Raw genomic sequence first — 7,403 nt, 5'->3', positions numbered from 1 at the left:
TAGGTACTTTATAGCCAGATCTCGTTGAGTATGAATGCGAACCGGACATCTACCATGTTGATGTTATCATGTGACCTACAACGCGTTATCACATGCGCAACAACTTAAAAGATATGAACGACACGTTTAATTAATCTATCTGTAAATATCTTGATATTGATTAAACTTGCTCATTTTGTGGTCTCTTTGAAGAAACTGCTGCCAATATATTTTGTAAATACATTTAGGGGTAATTTAAGTTCTTATATTTAACCCTACTAATGTGACCCACCGTTTTATACTTAACGATATTATTTATTTTTATTAAGAAATCCCTCTTGAATCATCTCTTGAATATGTTATTAATTTCTTTATTTTATATCCAAACATTTTCATCCACAAGCAAAAGTGCTTACTGCTTTGTTTTGCTCTTTTTCTTGTTGAATTTAACTCTCGTTTCATCTCTAGGCCTATAAATTACAAAAAATGCATTTTTTAAATGTATTATAATTAATTATTTAAGAAAATATATTTTAAGATATTCAACCCTGTAGGTTCTTTTTTCCTGCCTATAAAATCTCATATGATGTATGCAAATCCATGATATATATATATATATATATATATATATATATATATATATGCTTTATATATATATATGCATTGCTATCCCACCCCCATAACATACAATAATAACAACCATAAATGCCATTTCATTTCTAAAGTATATTACTTTTTACTGAAAATATAATTCAATAAAACAAACAAAATGTAATGTCATATGACATAGCTATGATTGAATACACTCTAGATGTGTATATAGTGAACATATGTACATTTTCATTCAAACAATTAAATAAAGTATTAATTAAATAATTATATTTTATTTACTGACAACAATGAGAAATAGTAATAAATTAGCAAAAGAATGAATGAAAGTCACCATCACACAATAAACAAATGCATAAGTCAACACATGAAACAAAGCTTTATTCAAACTACAATCATGTATGTAGGCTACAGGCGCTGAACCACATCCTTCTGCCGTCTCAACACAGCGGATCCCATTCTGCGGCTTTATTCTGATGAATCAGCTGACCGCCAGAGGTGAACCGTGCCTTCGTGCCTGAGGTTGTTGTGTGATGTGTTGTGCTTCACAATCTGAGGCAATAAGAGTAGGTGGAGTGATGGAGGGTCTCGTAAGGGCCAGTGGAGTGATGGAGGGACTCGTAAGGGCCGGTGGAGTGATTGAGGGTCTCGTAAGGGCCGGTGGAGTGATGGAGGGACTCGTAAGGGCCGGTGGAGTGATGGAGGGACTCGTAAGGGCCGGTGGAGTGATGGAGGGACTCGTAAGGGCCAGTGGAGTGATGGAGGGTCTCGTAAGGGCCGGTGGAGTGATGGAGGGACTCGTAAGGGCCGGTGGAGTGATGGAGGGACTCGTAAGGGCCGTTGGAGTGATGGAGGGACTCCTAAGGGCCGGTGGAGTGATGGAGGGACTCGTAAAGGCCGGTGGAGTGATGGAGGGACTCGTAAGGGCCGGTGGAGTGATGGAGGGTCTCGTAAGGGCCGGTGGAGTGATGGAGGGACTCGTAAGGGCCGGTGGAGTGATGGAGGGACTCGTAAGGGCCGGTGGAGTGATGGAGGGTCTCATCCATGGCACCATCTCCAGGATTCAGCTCTGGACTCCTCATCCTCAGTGCTCACACCAGCCTGCTGACATTTCAGATCCTACAAAAATGCACAAACATAACACAAAAGCAGTCAGTTTAACCGCACATTGTCATTCGATTTCAGTATTATTTAGAAGACAAAAAAGCTTTTTTTCACAAATGCCACCATCATCTTTCCTTGCAGGTCCTGCTCCACCACAAAAGATCTGCAGCAAATGCACAGAAATCAAGAATCAGAAAAGTGCTGTAATAGCTCTGTTTGAAATTAGAATGATTAAAATAAACTACAACTTAATATTGAAATAGTTGTTGTTATTCATTTCTGTAGTGTCACTCAAAGCCGTTGATGGCAGCATTCCGCTTCATGATCTCTCCACCGGATAAACACACATCTGTTCATCTGTCCCTGTAACATCCAGACAAGATTCACATTACCTCTGTGATTTATTAGCTCAACAACACTACATTTACATGTTGAGGTTGTTTTAACTTTTTATCCAACATAAATGTTCCTCAATTTATCAACAGTAATGGACAAATAAAATACATAACTTATGTTTAGTTACTTTACAGATTTGTTCTACATAATAGCACACATACATTACTTAGAAGTCTATTTCATGTTGTGATGTGCTCTTCTGCAATACTTACTGAAGATTTTCCTGTCAGATGTAAATAGACATTTAAAATAAAAGTCTTTAGGATGTATATGGTTTATGTAAATCCATGTTAGAGACGTAACTTACGTGTCCTTACTGAAGCTCCCCTGTTAGCTAACGTTATACATAATAAAACGTGTTTTTACAGCAAAATCACAACTAAACTGTACTGTGTAAAGTCTTTACACCTTCAACAATTCAACAGTTTACTCTACAGTAGTTCAACACATGCAATTTTAACACAAGGAACCGTGTTTACTCACATTTGAAAACCCCCGCATCGCCGATCTCTACGATGTTTGATAATGACGTATCCTCGCGTGTGGCCTCCTGGGATAGAAGAGTATCCATCGATGAGCACTCGAAAACCTGTCCGGAAGCAGTAAGCCATCCGGGAACTTCTCGCCTACTCTTTTATGAATACTGATGTTTCGAAGGTACTGCTTCCTTCACGTATTGTTTTCGCCTACTATATAGTAGGGAAAGTAGGCATATTCGAACGCACTTAAGTCCGAATCTCGCGATAATTAGTACGTCACCCAGGTAATTCTCGCCTACTCTTTTGGATTCGTACATACTTTTTCGCTCGCCAACTCTTTTTCCCATACTAAATAGTAGGGAAGTATGCGGTTTCGGATGCAGCCTCTGTCTGCTTCCTGGACAATGTTAGGAAGATTGTTCCAAAGTTTTGGTGCTAAATAGGAAAAGGATCTACTACTGATTTTGATATTCTAGGTATTATCAACTGGACAGAATTTTGAGATCGCTATAGACGTGAAGGATTATAATGTGTTAAGAGCTCGCTCAAGTACTGGGGAGCTAAACCATTTAGTTCTTTGTAAGTATTCAGCAATATTTTAAATTTATACGATGTTTAATAGGGAGCCAATGCAGTGTTGACAGAACCGGGCTAATATGGTCATACTTCCTGGTTCTGGTAAGAACTCTAGCGGCTGCATTTTGGACCAGCTGTAGTTTATATATTAAACGTGCAGGGCAACCACCCAGTAGAGCATTACAATAATCTAGCCTTGAAGTCATGAGAGCATAAACTAATTGTTCTGCATTTTTCATTGAGAGCATATGACGTAATTTAGATATATTTTTAAGATGAAAAAATTAAGTTTTACAGATACTAGACACGTGACTTTCAAATGAAAGATTGGTATCAAAGAGCACACACACACACACAAGTTCCTAACCAACGACGAGGACTTGACAGAGCAGCATCAAGTGTTAGACAGTATTCTAGGTTATTACGTGAAGAAGTTTTTTGTCCAATAATTAGAATCTCTGTTTTTTTCTGAATTAAGTAGTAGGAAAGTACTAGTAATCCAGTTCAGCTATGCATTCCGTTAATTTTGTGGATTTGGAAGTTTCGTCAGGGCTTGAAGAAATATAGAGCTGAGTATCATCAGCATAACAGTGAAAACTAATTCCATGTTTCCTAATGATATCTCCTAAGGGTAGCATTTACAGAGTGAACAGCAGCGGTCCTAGTACTGAGCCTTGTGGTACGCCATACTGAACTTGTGACCGATAAGACATCTCTTCATTTACTGCTACAAACTGATAACGGTCAGATAAGTATGATTTAAACCATGCTAGTGCAATTCCACTAATGCCAACATAATTTTCGAGTCTATTTAAAACAATGTTGTGGTCGATAGTTTTAAATGCAGCACTAAGATCGAGTAGCACTAATAGAGAGATACAACCACGATCGGATGATAAGAAAAAATAATTTTTTACTCTAATGAGAGCAGTCTCAGTACTATGATATGGTTTAAATCCTGATTGAAAATCCTCACAGATACCATTTCTTTCTAAAAAGGAACAAAGTTGTGAGGATACTGCCTTTTCTAGTATCTTTGACAGAAAAGGTAGATTCGAGATCGGCCTGTAATTGACTAATTCTGTGGGATCAAGTTGCGTTTTTTTTAACAAGCGGTTTAAACATAGCCAGCTTAAAAGTTTTTGGTACGTATCCTAATCACAAAGATGAATTAATGATATTAAGAAGAGGATCTATGACCTCTGGAAGCATATATTTCAATAGTTTAGTCGGTATAGGGTGTAACATACATGTTGTCGATTTAACGAGTTTATAAAATTCACCCTCTCCTATAGCAATGAATGAATCGAATTTTTCATCTGTGAGACTACACTGCACTGTCTGATGTGATACTGTAGTAGAGGGCTGCATAGTTATAATTTTCTCAATGATATTATCAATTTTGTAAGTAAAAAATTTCATAAAGTCATTACTGTTGTGCGGCTTGGAAATGTCTGGGCTTGAAGCTTTATTTTTCGTTGTTTAGCAACTATTTCAAATAAATACCTAGGGTTTTGTTTATTTTCTTCTAATAGGGTTGAAAAATAAGCAGATCTAGCAGTTTTTTAGACCTCTCTGTATGCAATCATGCTCTCTTTCCATGAAATGTGAAATACCTCTAGTCTTGTTTTCTTCCAGTTGTGCTCCATTTTTCTAGCTGTTCTCTTAAGGGCCCGGGTGTGCTCGTTGTACCACGGCGTTGGACTATTTTCTTTTATCTTCTTTAAGCGCAAAGGAGCAACTGTGTCTAAAGTGCTGGAAAAGAGAGAGTTAAAAATTTTCGACACAATATCGAGTTCTTCTAAGCTATCTGGGATGCTGAGATTATGAAACTGATCAGGAAGATTATTTGTAAAGCAATTTTTAGTGGCAGAAGTGATAGGTCTAACATACTTGTAACACGGAGTCGCATTTGCAGCCTTGGCTAAATTAAGTTTACACAAGACTAGATAGTGATCTGAGATGTCATCGCTCTGCTGCAGAATTTCAACGGCATCAACATTGATTCAATGTGATAATATTAGATCTAGAGTATGATTACGACAATGAGTAGGTCCTGACACGTGTTGTCTAACTCCAATAGAGTTAAGAATGTCTTTAAATGCCAATCCCAATGCATCATTTTCGTTATCTACAGGTATATTAAAATCCCCAACAATTAGGACTTTATCTGCAGCCAGTACGAACTCTGATAGTAAGTCAGTGAATTCTTTGATAAAGTCTGTATGGTGCCCTGGTGGCCTGTATACAGTAACCAGCACAAATCTCAAATGTGATTTATCATTTACACTAGATATTGTTACATTAAGCACCAACACTTCAAAAGAATTATATTTGAAACTAGACTTCTTAGTAATTCTGAAAATATTACTATAAATTACAGCAACACCTCCCCCTTTGCCTTTCAGAAAAGATTCATGTTTATAACCGTAAACTTGGGGCGTGCACTCATTTAAAGTAATGTAATTGTTTGGTTTTAGCCAGGTTTCTGTCAAACACAACACATCTAGGTTATAGTCTGTGATCATATCATTAACAATAAGTGCTTTTGAAGAAAGGGATCGAATATTCAGCAACCCAGGCTTTATCATTTGTTCATTTGTATTATTTCTGTTTTTTATTTGTTGAACATCAATTAAATTTTTACCCTTAGATGGGTTTGGAAGTTTTTTGTATTTCCTAATTCGGGGAACAGACACAGTCTCTATATGATGATATCTAGGTGAAAGAGTCTTGTCGTGGAAAAAATTATAATAGACAAAGTCAATCATGTCACTAACCATAAAGTTCTGATTTTATATTATAATCAGTAAAGTTAATCATATTACTAACGTTCTGATTTCGTATTTCTATCAGATATCATGATTTCAATATTTCTCTCATGTCATACAATCTATCATGCTTCCTACTTCTCTGTCTGAAGACGACTAAAACTTTCCATTTCTTATTCTAACAATAAAACATAATGAGACTTACTTCCTTTATTTCAGGATGTAGCCATCAGGCGTTCTTTCCACATGATCTAACCATCTAACAAATATTTGACCCAAATATAACCTTGGTCAGGTTGAAGTTTGACAATGAACTAAACGTTCTGTTCCTTGAACATATGCTGATGTCACTAACAAAGGAGGGGGGCTTGCTTTAACAAATGTGACAAATCATGTGGGTAGAGCGGGACAATGATTTTTTGCTTAGTGATGATGATTCTATTTTTGATGTGTCTGGCTTTTCCACTATAAAGCCTGTTGTATTCTTTGATTAATTTTGAGACTTCTCTGAGTACTGCTCGAGAGGACTCCCAGCTGAAATAAAGAGCATCTAAAGGACATTTATTGAAGTCTGTCTGTCATTTAAGCTGCGCAGCAAAGGAGTTGTTAAGTAAAGGAAAAAACTCGAAGCTAAGATGTCGACTGTAGACGCAAGAAAGCTTGAGTAGAGTAGTTTAGCAAACTCGAAGCTAAGATGTCGACTGTAGACGCAAGAGAGCTTGAGTAGGGTAGGATTAGTAGAAAAACTCAGCGGTTGTCGATTGTAGACGCAGGGAGCTGGAGTATTACAGAGTGAGCATTTTAGGAAAAGCGGATAGTCAGATTATAGGTTAGCATTAGAAAAGAAAATTCCACTACAGTTTGGCGAACCAGCCAGGAGCCCAAGGATTGGTCCCTCCATCGGCGAAGGACGTTCCGGAAAAACGGACGACAAGATATAGGTTCTGAAAAAAGGGGAACTTGTATCTCTTATTATTTTGATTTCAAAATCCTGCCAACTTGCAGCAGATTCAACACCGAAGGAGGGACCACATCTTAGACGGGCGAGAAAAGGAAAAGAACCTAAGGTAGGACACACAGACTTCAGTTTTCTGTTTCCTTTTTTTTTTGATGTGTAAATTAAAACATTTTTGTGCGTATGAAATTTTTTTTAAATAAGAATTTGGAACGTGTTGTTTGTTCTGTTCTGATGATTGTAATTGAAATTTCCAAATTTGAAAGATCTGAAAGAGGGATTTTGGAAGAGTGAAATTGAATTGGGAAATTATTAACCATTTAAAAAAAAAAAAAAAAAAAAACTGGCTGCACTGGAGGCACCTAGATTTAAACGCAGTATCCCGTTATCTTATGGGGAGGATGAAAGACAATTAAATTTGCCACAACGATATAATTTCTATTTGACAAGATATACGTATCTACGACGACGTATAGGATTGAGATTAAGTGGCCAGATAGAACAAATATTTGAGGAAGATCCTGCCGTGTTGGG

At 37.2% G+C, this 7,403-nt stretch overlaps 1 long non-coding RNA gene across 1 annotated transcript; it reads right to left on the bottom strand.

The window, feature by feature from the left end:
* Positions 1-1,478: 1,478 nt before the first annotated feature.
* LOC143752314 (uncharacterized) lies at positions 1,479-2,374 on the bottom strand. Its single transcript, XR_013207371.1, has 3 exons — positions 2,301-2,374; positions 1,941-2,055; positions 1,479-1,855 (listed from the first exon to the last, which is right to left on the bottom strand). It is a non-coding gene; the product is annotated as an uncharacterized LOC143752314 (long non-coding RNA).
* Between the last annotated feature and the right edge of the window lie 5,029 nt (positions 2,375-7,403).

Source organism: Siphateles boraxobius, unplaced genomic scaffold, assembly GCF_051911475.1.
Source record: "Siphateles boraxobius isolate OS27281-9 unplaced genomic scaffold, OSU_SipBor_1 102, whole genome shotgun sequence".
In the NCBI taxonomy this organism is placed as follows: Eukaryota; Metazoa; Chordata; class Actinopteri; order Cypriniformes; family Leuciscidae; genus Siphateles; species Siphateles boraxobius.
This window is presented reverse-complemented; position numbering and strand designations above follow the sequence as displayed.